At 50.1% G+C, this 14,986-nt stretch overlaps 1 pseudogene; it reads left to right on the top strand.

Moving 5' to 3' along the window:
* The first annotated feature begins 2,177 nt into the window (after positions 1-2,177).
* On the top strand, positions 2,178-9,692 carry LOC129010710 (keratin, type II cytoskeletal 3-like; annotated as a pseudogene).
* Positions 9,693-14,986: the final 5,294 nt, after the last annotated feature.

The raw sequence follows: 14,986 nt of genomic DNA, 5'->3' as shown, positions 1-14,986 counted from the left end.
CCAAATTGTTTTTAAACAGCAGAGTCTTTTATTTAAGAGATCAGTGTGGAGGTGTCAGGATGGCAGTGGTGATGAGACTAGAACACTGCCCACTGCACCCCTTCCTCCCACTCATACCTCCTTTGAACCCTGGGGCTTCAGTAGGTCCAACATGAAACCCCTACTCAAGTATGAAGCCCTCATTCTGCAGAGGAGGAAACTGAGGCCTGGCAAGGGGAAGACTCAGTGGCCGAGTTGAGTTGGGACCTGGGTCTCCTCTCAGTCTGTGCCCCTATTTGGATCCAGCTGCCGTATCTTGGTTTCTTAGGTCAGCAAGGAGCTTTGGGCAAGAATCAGGGCCCTGGGGGATGGGGTAGGCACCAAGGTTTTAAAGGTGGTGAGAACGATGCCTACCTGTGGCACGAAGGGCTGCATGGGGAAGAGTGCCCTGGGCAGGGAATTGTGATGAGCATGTGCATCCTGTGGGCATGCTTGTGATTCTATGATGTCTGTTTCTTTCTCTCTCTGTGTGTGTGTGTGTGTGTGTGTTGGTGTGAATTTATGGTGCATTTTGCTTCTCTCTCTCTCTCCACTGAGTTCATTCTCTTCCACTTTACTTGAGGGTCTTTTGTGACTTGATGGAGAGGAACAGGAGCTTCCCTGAGGTTTGGCGGGTCACAGGTTTGAACTGGTCCTCCCTCCAGTGAGCTGGCAAGGGGAGAAGGAGGTGCTGAGTGGCTAGGAAGTCAGGTCTCAGCAAAGGGGAGAAGGTGAGATCAATGAGAGAAGGGTTCTCGGACAAGCATGGTTCAGAGGGAATTGGAGGTCAGATTAGAAGAGGAAAAGGCAAAGGTCATTTTAAAAGGGGCTGGCCTTTGCAGAGGCTCATTTTCCAGCCTTGGTTTGTGCTGTCAGGATTGGCGTCATCAAAGGTAGTCTTTGCTGCCAAAGGTAAGTAGAGGTAAATGTTACAAAAGTAAGTGACATTTCATGTCACACAGAACTTCTTCCAAATATTATGCCCCTAACAGCCTTAAGAAGAAGCCCTCGTTATTCTTAAATTTTACTGGTGAGGATCTGAGCTTCCTAGGTGGTGGGGGTGGTGTCTCACGTGAGCTGAGGGAAGAGGGCCTTGGGAATCCTGGATTCATTTTTGTTGCACAAGTTTGGAAGAGGAAAAGCTGATGGTTTTTCTGGCCTGGCCCAAGTGGTCCATTCCCTCTACCCTGCCCAGGCTGGCCTCAGCCCCTCTCTCTGCTCACCCTCTCCTAGGGCACTTGGCAGTGACTTTGACTTCTTCTCCAGCCATGCTCATTCCTGTCCTTGTCAGACTGACTCCTCTCTCCTGCCCTGCAGCTCTCCCTCCAAGGCCCCTTAGACCCCAGTTCTAGGTGCTCCTGTGGCTGAGAACTTGCTCTTTGTGCATTCATATGCGCACCTCCTCCCTGAAGGGTGAGGTCCTAGAGGCAGCTGCTGTGCGTTCTTGAACTTCTGTTGCACCTTCCTTCTCCTTGTCAGCCACGACATCACCTTCACAGCCCTCCTCCTTCCTCTCCCTTCTTCCTTGGAGTCCTTGCCTGGGGTCCTGTCCCCACTGGGGCTCTGCACCCATCCTGGGAACCTCCTGAGGCTGGCTGGTCTGGCTGAGTGGCCCAGGGGCAGAGAAGTGCTGACCTGTCACTCTCAGCATGGGGTCATAGATCTCTTGGGGATTAGGGGTTGTGTCCAGCCCTACAGGATGGTCCCTCTCCCAATTTAAGGTTATTTCAGGGGAGTAACCCTGGGAAAACAAAGTAATTTGGAAATTTGGAGGGATTATCAAGGTGTGTTGTGTGTTTTGAACTTGATCTCTTGCTGCCAGGCAAACCAAAACTGCTAATATCTCAGTTAGGTGGCTGGCACCATCAGCCAGCCAAGCTCCCAGGCTCTACATAAGGGCCATCCCCATCCCAGAACTTCAGAAGGCTTCTGAGTTTCCTCCAGCCTTCTGAGCCCACCCTTCCTTTGGAAGACCTTGCTGTCTGCCATGAGTTGCCAGATAAGCTACAGCCAGCAGCCCTCTGGTGGGGTCTACTGCCAGGCCTTCAGCAGCCACTCAGCAGTGGTGTCAGGCCACAGCTGGATCAGCTCCATCATGTCGTCCATTGCCTCCAGCTCAGGAAAGGCTGGTGGTGGGTGGGTCTGCTGTCTGTGCCACGATGGGGGAAGGTTTCTGCAGCCAGAGTCTCCATGGCCTTGCGGGGAAGAAGACGATCCCTATCAGTGTGGCTGGAGGTGGCACCTGGGCTGGTGGGTTCAGGGGGGCTGGTGGGTTCAGCGGGGCTCGTGGGTTTGGGGGGCCTGGTGGGGGATGTTTTGGAGGCAGTGGTTTTGGAGGTGGTGGAAGAGGGATGGGTGAAAGCTTTGGTGGAAGAGCTGGGGGCTTTGGTGGAGGAATTGGAGGCTTCAGAGGAGGAGCCAGGGGTTTCTGCAGAGGAGCTGGTGGCTTTGGTGGCTCTAGTGGCTTTGGTGGCTCTGGAAGCTTTGGTGGTCCTGATGGCTTTGGTGGCCTCAGTGACCTCAGTGATCTAGGTGGCTTCCTGGGTGGAATCCAGGAAGTGACTGTCAACCAGAGCCTTCTGCAGCCCCTCCAGATGGAGACTGACCTTAAGTTTGGGCAAGTAAAGGCCCAGAAGCGGGAGAAGATCAAGACCCTCAACAACGTTTGCCTCCTTCATCGACAGGTGAGCCCATCTCAAGCCAGCTAGACAGTGAGGAAATCTGGCTCAGTTGTGTTGGTCTTTTTTTTCCCTCTTCTCCTTATGAGTCTGAGGAAGGAGCTGTGGGTTCACCCAATATGTCAAGCCCTCTGTGGTATCTCAGCAGTAGTGGGCCTGCTTACAGCAGCAACAGGTGAGGAAAACGCTGCAGCCCCTCCCTGGATGGAGGTGCCATCCCTCTGTGTGCCCCATCCCGTGGCTCCTCAGAGGGGCTGCTGAGGCTGCTGCTCCGGGGACTGCTGGCTGCCATCACTGATGTCTCCTAACCATTGCCTTCTGAAACCCAAATGCAGAACTCCCCCTCCATCTCGGAGGACTTGCAAGCTGCTCATCTTTGAAAGAGAGGCCGACTCTGCCCAAGCTGAATTTGTATTTGAGGGATGAGTCAACCTGCCATCAGCTTTGTGACATGAGATGAGGGTGAAGGGGCACCTCCTCCTAGATGCTTCTCATAGGAAGATTTTAGTGTGAGGAGCTGCAAATGTTGAAGGCATATAAGGCTTGTTTGCACGTATATGTGCAAGGGCCTGGCTGAATGAATGATCTATGGGGGTGTCTGCGTTCTGGATATTCCATGCAACGGAAACCATGGCAATGACAGTGGTGACTGTGTGGTGTCTGGGCTTGGTTAGCTGCTGAGAGTGTCATCAGTACTCTTGGGGTGTGATGTGTGGAGATCTCTTTGTGACCCTGGGGTAATAGTAGGCCTCACAGAAAGGGCTTGTAGTGATTCTTTGCGGGGTCCCATTTCCATATGTGTCCCGGGCAAAGATGAAGAAGTTAGTCTTAACATTGGAACATCACACCTTTTTAGAGGTGAAGCTCTTGAAAGTTAAGTGACCTTCTAGAGGTACCTAGCTGGTTCCTGGCAGACATCTGGGTGTCTGGATAAATTTATTTACAGAGGCCGGGTGCGTTGTTTCACTCAGACTCCTAGGGAGTCTGAGGCAGGTGGACTGCTTGAGTCCAGGAGTCTGAGACCAGCCTGGGCAACATAGTGAGACCCTGTCTCTACAAAAAATACAAAAATTAGCCAGGCATGGTGGTGCACACCTGTAGTCTTAGCTACCTGGGGGGCTGAGGAGGGAGAATCGCCTGAGCCTAAGAGGCAGAGGTTGCAGTGAGCCAAGACTGCGCCACTGCACTCCAGCCTGGGCAACAGAGTGAGAGCCTGTCTCAAAAAAAATTTGTTTACAGAAAAACAGAAAGTGATGCTGAAAATGCAGCTGCTCCACAGCAAGTGGGTTTGGCTGCCCAAGGTCTCAGCAGTAACCCTTATCATCCTCAAAGGGGCCTTCCGAGATCTTGGAATCCTGAGTGTCTAGCATAAGGCCTGACACATGCTCGGTGCTCTGCAAACGTTTGTTGAATGACCAGTTGACTGATAGTTACTCCCTTGCTTATATGGCTAGCGTTGAATTTTGTGCAGAAATGTCTCATAGCAAATAAAAGTTTGAGACATCTTTAGCCGGTGGTTAAGTTTAAATGCAGGGCTCAGGTGCATCTAGGATCCTTCTTGGGAAAAGGTCTGCTTGAGAGACATTTCTCTGTGGTTTTCTCTAATTCCCACCTGAGTGCAGTGTACCCAGGACTGTAAACATCTTCCTGGAGACTGCATCTGCTGTAGAATACTCACTAAGTACCTATGGAGAGCCCATGGTTCTACCGTACTTGCTGTACATAGAGTTGGCACCAGAAAATTCCCCTGAAAGCTCTTGGCAGCTCAGCCATCTCCCTCTGATCCCATAAACAGTTGAAAAAAATCAAAATTTCTCCAGAAAGCCTTCTAGGATCAATCAGAATAGTATAAGGAAGGGGTATCTACTTCACTGTCCAATTATCATCATCATTATTAAGTGGTGCCTGGCACATATTAAGTGCTAGTAAATGTCTGTAGAATGAACTCGGTGTTACCTGAACCCAGAAGGCCATACATTGGAAAGATGCAGGCCTTGGGCTAAACTGGTGGGACAAGAAGCCCTGAGTCCATGTGATTCATGGGATGTGCTCTGGGGCCATGGGGATGACTGAGAGAAGGCAGACCACAGGTAACCTTTCTCTCACAGGTATGAAGATGAGGTCAACAAGTGCACAGCTGCAGAGAATGACTTTGTGGTCCTGAAGAAGGTGAGGGGCCTCTTCCCAGCTTCCCACCCCAAAGCCCTGCTAACCTAAGTGGTTTGAGAGTGGAGGGGAGGCAGAAGCTTAGTGCTGTTGATCTGAGGACTTCTTGTAGACCTTGCAAGTGAGGGCCAGGAAGAGGGAGGAGGCCAGACAGGGTTCAGGCCCCAGCAGCTCCCTGCCCACCTTTGCTGAAGGGTGTGAAGATCCCAGCAGCCTTTTGCCAAGTCCTTTCCTGATGGGCATGCAGGGTTTATGAACCTGATTAGGCCTTAAGTTGTGATTAGAAAATGGACCAAAGGAAGAAATCATTTCTTTCTTTTTTCTATTAGGAGTGCATTCCCAGGAGCTATTTAAAGAGAGAGACTTTGAGTGTGGCAAATTTAAATTCTCCCTCAGACCCCCTTCCTCACATATTCTTCTCCCCTGGCCTCAGTGTAAGGGCCCCAGCCCCAGACTTCATTCTTCCTCTCACCTTATAGTTTCTTTGTGCCCTTCCCTGGCATGCATTCACCAGCCCAGCCTGCAGAGTACTTGGTTTAGCAATGTTAGGGTGCAGCTGCCTGTGCCTGGATGGGGTCTCCTTTCCCCTGAGTGGGAGCTCCCAGGGGCAGGGCCCTGTAGCCCCTTCTTCCTGCCCCTTTCCATAGTATGCAGGACTGGACAGAGCCACAGGTTGTGGAGACAGTGACTGAATTATCTCCCAGGATGTCGATGCTGCCCACATGACCAAAGTGGAGCTGGAGGCCAGTGTGGAGAGGATGACAGGCGAGATGAACTTCCTGAAAGCCCTCTACGATGCTGGAAGTCTCTCCTCATTGCCATTCCTCGGGACTCACCTGCCCTGCCTCCTAGAGGAGAGGGCATTTAGAAGTCCAGCAGGACGGTGGGTCTGTCTGTCCTGACCAGAGAGACACTGGCCCACCTTTGTGGGTAGTTCTGTTCTCTACCTGGACCATTCGAACCTCTGCCTCCTCACCTTGTTTCTTCTGTTGTAGAAGTGGCCATTGTCTTCCAGAAAAGCCTCTAGTGGGGGTCCCTTAGTCCTGAGCACCCCTCTCCTGAGCTGGTGGCTTCCCGTCCTCTGTTGGGCAGCCTGGTGTGGGTCTGCTCAGGAGGGGGCATGTTTGCTTGGCCCAGTGGGAGCTGTCCCAGATGCAGTCAGACACCAGCGACACTTCTGTGGTTCTTTCCATGGACAACAACCGCTGCTTTCCATGGACCTGGACAGCATCATTGCCAAGGTCTGCACCCAGTACGAGGAGATTGCCCAGAGGAGCTAGGCCGAGGCCGAGGCCCTGTACCAGACCAAGATGGGTGACAGCATCATGTAGCTTTGAAGAATCTTGCTCCCCCATCAATCTGCCTAGACAATCCACACAGGAGGGCAGACCCCGCCTCCAAGCCATTCTTCCCACACCTCCATATGGCAGTTACCTCATCTTCCCACTGGTCTGGTCTTATTAATAGAGAGCTTTCTTCCCAGTCAGAAAGCTCTGACTTTGCTCTAACCCAGTGCGTCTCAACAGAGGGTGGGAAAGGTACGATTTTCCCCCATGGGACATTTGGAAATATCTTCAGGCATTTTTGATTGTCATACCTAAAAGTGGGGTGGGGGTACTAACTGACCTCTAGTGGGTAGAGGCCAGGGATGCTGTAAACATCGTATAATGCACAGGATGCCAGCCTCTGCAAAAAGAACTATCATGCCCAAAATGTCAACAGTGCCAAGGCTGAAAAATTCTTAACCTAAATCTTTCTTGCTGCATCCCCTTTATTGTTATTTCGTGTTAGAAACTCTTCCATTTCTCCTCCACAAAGGCTCTGCATCTGCATGTGCTTCTGATCACACTGAGGTGTTGAAGCCGGTATCTGGAACAGCCAAGGGAGGGGGATGGGCAAAGTCTAACTCCACAGGCACAGGGAATTCTGTACATTTCCTTCCCATTCCCCAAATCTGAATGAGACAGAGTTGGTCCATCTACATTTGACTCTTCCCCTGGATTTTCTGGTGATTAAGAAAGAAGCTGACTCCAGCATCCGGGATGTTTGCATTCAAGTGCCCACACTGTCACTCCATAGCTGGATGACTTTGATCATGGAACTCAGGCAATCTGAGTCTCAATTTTCCTTTTGTATAAGATGGGGATAATAATGCCTTTCTCATCAAGTTGTTGTGAGGACGAATGAGATAAAACAGAGGGTCTGGTGCACAGCGACAGCTCAACAGACAGTAACTACTGTTCTGGAAGACAGGGCCTCTGATGCGGGGAGAGAGCACTGGGTCTGTATATGCCTGTGCTCTGGTTTTTCCATTTGTGGTATGAAGGTGTTGAAGCAGGTGAACTAAAAGACCCCTTTTCTGAAAATGTGACTTTTCTGGACACAGTTGGGGGAGCAGCAGACCATGGCCAGCAGGCATGGGGATGACCTGAGGAACACCAACAGTGAGATCATGGAGCTCAACAGGATGACCCAGAGGCTGTGGGTGGAGATCGAGAGCATCAAGAAGCAGGTGTGGTTGAGGAGGAAAAGAACATGACCAGGGCTGTGGGCTTATGCTTCCATCATGACACTCAGGCCTAGCACCTATGCAAAGCGAAATGCCCCACACTCACGTACACTAAGATTTCCTGGGTGATGTGCTGGGCTAGCGCTGAACTAAGATTGTTACGTGGATTTAGTGTCTGCTTCCCTGGAGCTTGAAGGTTGATATGGGATAGAAACTGAGTAAAGACATGATTAGGTGGTTGGAGAAAGAAGTTGACTGTTGAAGACTGAATTGGGGGAGTAGCCAAGGAAGCCCACATCTAGATGGGCTAAGGCAGAGGGAAGGTTTCTCTGATAATTCATGAAGACTTCCCGGAGGAGGGAAGTTTTCAGAAGATGCTCAGTTATTTCCCATAAAAAAGGAGAGAGGCACAGGAAGGGTCTGGCTCCTCCTGAGTTGGTATGGCCCCTTGAAGCCAGGTGTTTCTAATCCCACTCCCTGGTGTGCTAGGACCTAGATCCAAGCAAGCCCAGGCTTCTCTGCTGACCAGCTGCATAGCCTTTAACTCCTGTGCCTGGGGTTTCCTCATTTACCCAACATCAGGTAACACACGTGCAAACACCAAGCACACAGGACGGGCTGTCAGTGAATGACACTCGAATCTAAATTGACTCCTGGCTCCCCACACTAAGAACGCCAAGCTGCAGACGACCATCGCTGATGCAGAGCAGCGCTAGGAGGTGGCCCTCAAGGACACCAATGCCAAGCTTCAGGACATCAAGTCTGGACTGCGGCAGGCCAAAGAGGACCTGGCCCTGCTGCTTTGTGCTTACCAGGCGCTGATGAATGTCAAGCTGGCCCTGGACGTGGAGATCGCCACCTACCGGACCCTCCTGGAGGGCGAGGAGTGCAGGTGAGAGTCCGTCTGGTTCCCGGGAGGCCAGAGGCCTGGGGCTTTCCTGCCTGAGTGTGCTGCCAGGTGGGGGAGCTGTGCGTTCTGTGGGAGGTGGCGGTGGCCATTGGCAGGCACAGCCTCTTGTTCAGGGTTGGGAGATGCTGTCACACCAAGAAAGCTGTGCTTCCTATGCCATATGAACACGTTAGCGCCTTACCTGGGGTAACGTCCTATGTTTTAGCTATACAGTGTATGTCTGCAAAGATGAGGGGTCATAGACACAAATGTTATTTCTAGACCATTTCTTTATTACTGCCTTAATTGCAAGTTTTTGAAGAGTGTGTTCCCGTATACTGGCACATGGGTATAGGGCTCTGTCCCATGGGGGTTCAAATAGCATTTGCTAAATGAAGAGTATCTTGAGGAGGTGGAGAGGATGGGTGGGTCCAGAAATGTTCTGTATCCTCTGGTCTGTATCTCTTTGAGAGATGTCAGTGGAAAGAGTAACACTTTAACCTTACCCAATAGAAAGAAGAATGTGTTTTATGATTTTCTGAGCACCCGTCCAGCTTATTTCTCACTCTCTATATCAATTAGGAGGGAATAGGAGTGGGGTGACCAAGGCTCTGCCTGCTGTTGACCTAAGGAAAACCATTTAGGGAGAGGGAGGAACTGAGCGAACTGTCTGGTCTTCCGCACAGGGTGTCTGGGAGGTGCCAGAGTTCCGTGAGCCTCGGTGAGTATTGGGTTCTTTCTCCGGGAAGGGGCTGGAGGCCTCGGAATGCAGTTTCTCAAGCTATGTGCCAGCGCTGGTGCAAGGGCAACCGGCCTGCAGGCTGGAAGAGCTGTTGGTGGCTGTTTTGGAGGAACCAACCTCCCCTCCCGTCTTTGAAGCCTGTCCTCCCCACGCGGGGCGTCACCCCGGGGAAGACCTGCGGCCCGGGACTGTGGGAGGGGCTGGCGTGCGGGGCGGACACTGCCAGGCTCCCTGACCCCGACCCTGTTTGCAGACATGGGCCACAGCAGCACTGGCAGCGGCTGCGCCCTGGGAGGAGGAGCCGGAGCCGGAGCCGGGGCCCGTGGCGGTAGCGGGGGCCGCAGCGGCTGGGGCTTGGGCGGGAGCTCCGCGGTGCTTGGGGGCTTCTGTGGCTCCGGGACTCCTGCGCCGTTAGCCGGGGTGGCGGCGGCGGCACCAGCAGCGCGGCAAGAGTCTCACAAAGCTCCTCCCAGAGCCGGCGGTCCCACCACAAATTCTGAACCCCGCGCCAGGGGCGTCCTCGGACCCCAGTCCCCTTCGCCCTCCGGCATGTCCCGCTCTGAGCTCCCCCGCACCCCCGCGGGGCCCCTTCCCTCCGCTGCTTCTGACCTGTGTCCCGGAGCCCCACCTTCCCAGACTGCTGGCATCGCAGCAGCCCGAAAGTTGCCGGGAAGGATGAGCAGGCGGTAAACCCTCCACCGCGGACTCGGCGGCTCATGCCTGTAATCCCGGCACTTTGGGAGGCCGAGGCGGGAGGATCACGTGAGCCCAAGAGTTCGAGGCTGCATTGAGCTAGCATGGCACCACTGCACTCCAGCCTGGGCAACTGAGGGAGACCCTGTCTCTAAACAAACAAACAAAATCTGAGAAAACATCCACCCACACAAGGCAGTGCCCAGGAGCTGTGCCATGTCACCACTTGTGCCCTGAAGGTGCCCTCACCCCAGCCAATGTCCCACTGCCTTATGGGACAGTTGCAATCGGCCCATTCCCTTTCCTGTAGGCAGGACCTCCCCGGTCACCACTTCCTGCTGGTACTTTGATTTCCCGTCTTGGCTTCAAGAAAGGAATTCTTTGTTCTGTACAATCTTCAATAAAGTGTGTTGTGTTTCAGACATCATGGTAGAATTTTTATTCTGGATTCCAGGTCATTGAGACTTTCTCTGTGGCCAGTGGGTCATTCACAGTCCCTTTCACACACACAGCTCTGGTCTAAGCTGGGAGGGGGACCCTGGGGAGGAAGTACTGAGAGTTCCCAGGCTGGGGGGCCTTTTCACCCAAGAGATACTATGGATGACATACATCAACCTTCCTAATTGTACAGATTTGAATTCATAAACATTTCATTTTATTTGAAAAAAATTGTAGGTTAGATTTCCTTGTTTTTCTAGTAATTCGAAATATGTCTGAAATTATCCAGGAATCACAGCTAATTATAATCAAAGGAGTTGCTGGTAGTCAAACATTTTCAAAAGCAATTATAAAAATTCAAATGTTTTATGGCAAAAGTTATATATGCCAAGGATGTATGTTAACATGTTTGATATGATGTAGGGCGGAGCCTTCAAATATTGACAGTTATGAGAACAAAGAACTTCAAATGGTCTGGTAACAGGTCACCTCCACCCTCATCCCTACCCCTACCCCAGATGGGAGCACAGAATACAGGCAGATCCAGGAATACTTGGATAGAACAGAAGTTTGGTGCCGGGTGTGGGGGCCCCTTGCAAATTAGGGCATGTGAGTGGAAGAAGTAAAAGATAAGCAAACATGCAAAGGCATACATGCATGACAGCCTTCCTCGTAAAATGCTCACTAATGTGGGGGACTGAGAAAGGTTGTCAGAGAAAGCAAGAAAGAGACAATACTCCTTGATAACAGATCAGAGAAACTCTTAGCTAAGTACACAAAAAGCCAAGAGGGATAGCCAAAGGCTCACCACACTAGAAAAACAACACATAACTACAGCTTCAACAGAGAATGTTCCAGCTGTAAGGTGAAGCACTTATCTGGGATAGTCTAAATCAGAGAGCAGGAAGCCTGGGGACTATCCACTGCAGCTTGCACTGGGAGGGGCTAAGGCTTCACCTCTCAAAAACAAGCCTACTGTCCAAGGATTCTCTTTTCTCCGTGCCCTCATTCTTTTTTTCTTTTTTATTATTATTATACTTTAAATTCTAGGGTACATATGTACAACGTGCAGGTTTGTTACATATGTATACATGTGCCATGTTGGTGTGCTGCACCCGTTAGCTCGTCATTTACATTAGGTATATCTCCTAATGCTATTCCTCCTCCCTCCCCCTCCTCCCTCCCCCTACCACATGACAGGCCCTGGTGTGTGACCCTGGTGTGTGACAGAACCCTGCGTCCAAGTGTTCTCATTGTTCAATTCCCACCTATGAGTGAGAACATGTGATGTTTGGTTTTCTGTCCTTGCAATAGTTTGCTGAGAATGATGGTTTCTAGCTTCATCCATGTCCTTACAAAGGACATGAACTCATCCTTTTTTATGGCTGCATAGTATTCCATGGTGTATATGTGTCACATTTTCTTAATCCAGTCTATTGTTGATGGACATTTGGGTTGGTTCCAAGTGTTTGCTAGTATCTCCACGCCCTCACTCTTATCCTTTATCTTTTTGATATAGCCATCCTAACAGTTGTGAAGTAGTCTCATCGCGGTTTTGATCTGCATTTCTCTGACGGTTAGTGATGTTGAACACTTGTACACTGTGGGTGGGAAGGTAAGTTGGTACAGTATGGCCATGATGGAAAACAGTATGGAGGTTCCTCAAAACATTAAAAATGGAACTACCATATGACCCAGCAACTCCATGTCTGAGTATATATCCAAGGGAAATTAAAGCACTATCTTGAAGAGATATCTGCGCCTCCATGTTCACTGCAGCTTTATCCACAATAGCCAAGATATGAAATCAACCTAAGTGTCCGTTGATGGATAAACGGACAAAGAAAATGTAGAATATATACACAATGGGATATTATTTAGCCACACAAAGGAGGAAATCTTGTCATTTGCAACAACATAGAAAAATGGAGGACATGATGCTAAGTGAAATAAGCCAGACATTGAAAGACAAATATTTTAGCCGGGAGTGGTGGCACATGCCTGTGATCCCAGCTACTTGGGAGGTTGAGGCATGAGAATCGCTTGAACCCGGGAGGTGGAGGTTGCAGTGAATACTTCAGCCTGGGCAACAGAGCAAAACCCTGCCCTGTCTCAAAAAAAAAAAAAAAAAAAGAAGAAGACAAATACCTTAGAATCTCACTATATGTGTAATCTAAGACAGTCAAACTCATAGAAATGGAGTTGAAGGGTGGTTGCCAGGGGTTGGAAGTAGGGGTGGGAGAAATGGGGAGATGTTGGTTAAAGGGTACAAAATTTCAGTTATAATGAAATTTTCTCTACGGTGAACAAGTTCTCTAAATGAACAAGAAAAAGTGAGCCCCCATGTGCCTCCTAAGCAATGAATGCAGCTTGGAGAGATTGCCCTTTAGCTTAATGACAGAGGAGATACTTTTGGCTTGTTTCAAACTCATCAATAAATTGCCATCTTCCTTTAAATAGATGATTAAAGAAAAGCTTGTCTGCATCTTTTATATGATTTACAATATATTACAGGGCCACAGTTTCCTGCTTATGGTGACTTTCTAATTTAAGGGAAGCTGGATGAAAAATGCAGTTTGGTTAATGGAAATTTACTTTTGTAATAATATAATAATCGCTAAAGTTGATGATCTCTTGTTATTTGCCTGACATGTGCTGAGCTTTTTCTGAATTAGCCCATCTAATCTTCACAGCCCTGTGAGGTAGGCAGTGTTATGGCCTCTGCTTCACAAAAGAGGAAATGAAAGCACAGAGAGATGAATGAACTCATCCAAGGTCATGTAACTAGAAGGGATGGCACCAGGATTCAAACTCCAGCAGGCCTAACCTCAAAGCCCTCCTAAATTGCCCCATAAAGCAGAAGATAAGATAGTACAGCAAGAAACTCTCAGGCTTTGGAACCCAGCTGCTAGGTGTAATCTGGGCCCACTCCTTACCAGGAGTGTGTGACCTTGAGCAGGCTGCTTGGCCACCCTCCCGACCCCTCACCCAAAAGTCATCAGTAAAATGCAGTTGTGTGGATGGAATCATGTCATCTGTTTAATTCTTGGCACATTGTAAGAGCTCAATAAAGTGTCATTACTAATTATGGCCAACGTTTCAGGAACCTGTCTATTCTTTAAATGAAGAGAATAATACACTGCAAATTCCTTATGGTTATAAAGCACTGTAATCTCTCCCATCATGGTCAAGTGAGACACGAACCTGGAATTGATGGCAGGACTCATATTACCCTCAGGGACTTGGAATGCTGGTCCCACCCCACCACTAACTACCCCTGTAACCTTGAGACTGGCCCGTCCTCTTTGATCCAACATATAGAAGCATTCTCTGCCCAGACAGCACCATTCCTCTGCCGGGACCTCACTGTTTCTTTTGGAATTCAATCCAAGTCTAACCTGTAGCCTTATTTTCCTTTGGGGCCACACCTGCCTAGCTGCTCCCTTTGCTTCAGAGACAAAAGAGTTGCCAGGCTGAGGCACAAGAATCACTTGAACCCGGGAGGTGGAGGTTGCAGTGAGCATTTCAGCCTGGGTGAATTATAAACAAATAAATGGTTGTATAAATAAATAAATAAATGATTGTATAAATAGTCATGACTTCCAGCATGTTGGATGGAAGAGCTTTGACACGCTTGGCACAATATTGTCTCTGGACCTTTGCCGTGGGAATTTGCAAGCTGCCCTTAGTGAGGCCTCTAGACAATATCCAGGCCCAAAAGCACCTATTGGGTTTGCCGAGAAGGAAGGAACTGCCTGGTTCTTATGCCCTAGGCAGACACTGAGATTCTAGGTTAAAGGGATGTCAAAGTGGCATCCAGGCTAGTTTTGGGCCTCAGGAGGAGCTTAAGGTCCTAGTTGTTGCCCCAAGCACACACCCCAACCCAGAAATCAGAGGATTCACCAGGGATGTTCCTGTGTGCCTGGCACCACCTTCCCACCCCTGCATGCAGGCTTGTTAGAGATTGAAGGTGGAACGCCCCATATAGTCATCTCTCCCAGGCTGCAGGAGCACAGATGCACCTGGGAATTTCACATAGGCCTCCTTATTCTTTCTGAATTCGGCGGGGAGGGTAGCCAAGTTCTCATTCTATCTGCACCACCAACTTTTCTGGGTAACTTTGGCCAAGTCCCTGTCTTTGTACCCATTTCTTCCTTGTAAAATGAAGGACTGGGCTGATACCGTCCATCATATGTTTGGCTGTGATGCTCTTATGCAGGAAGAAGATTGGGCCAAGGGTGGGGAAGCCAAGGCTAGCAGCTTCTATTCAGTCCCAAGAGGTTTCTCTCCCTGATATGTGTCACATCACTGCCTCTCCTGTGCTGACGACAGGTCAAAAGGCTCTCATTTCAAGGAGGTTAAAGGCCCCCATTCCTAGACCGGGGCTGCAGCTCTCCACTCTCTCCTTGGTGGGGACTGGTGAGTGAGAGTCTCCCTCCCTTCCTTTTTCCAGCCCCACGCCCCTGACACACCTCTGTGATATCCACCTCCAGACCCTGGGAAATGTAGGGTGAGGTGGGGAATAGAGCTTTGGGAGCTGCTCCTGCTGGTCACGCCAGCAGCTCTTCTGAAACCTGCTTCCCGCTGCTGTCTGGAACTGTGATCCAGGTGGCTGATAGTTGCTCTGGGCCTCACCTTCTTGGCAGCCCTGGGTCTCAGTAACTGGGAGATGGGCTGGGTGAGCTGGAGCCTTCAACTAACTTCCCACTTTCCTTTTAAGGTGGCAGGTGGGGAGAGGAGGAAGTGGGCACATCTCTCTCCAAGGACCCCATCTCTTCTGCAATACATGTAGGTTCCGAAGTGGGAATGCCTGGGTTCAAATCTCCATTCCACTATTTTCATTAGTGTATTCT

This window comes from Pongo pygmaeus, chromosome 10, assembly GCF_028885625.2.
Source record: "Pongo pygmaeus isolate AG05252 chromosome 10, NHGRI_mPonPyg2-v2.0_pri, whole genome shotgun sequence".
NCBI lineage: Eukaryota > Metazoa > Chordata > Mammalia > Primates > Hominidae > Pongo > Pongo pygmaeus.
This window is presented reverse-complemented; position numbering and strand designations above follow the sequence as displayed.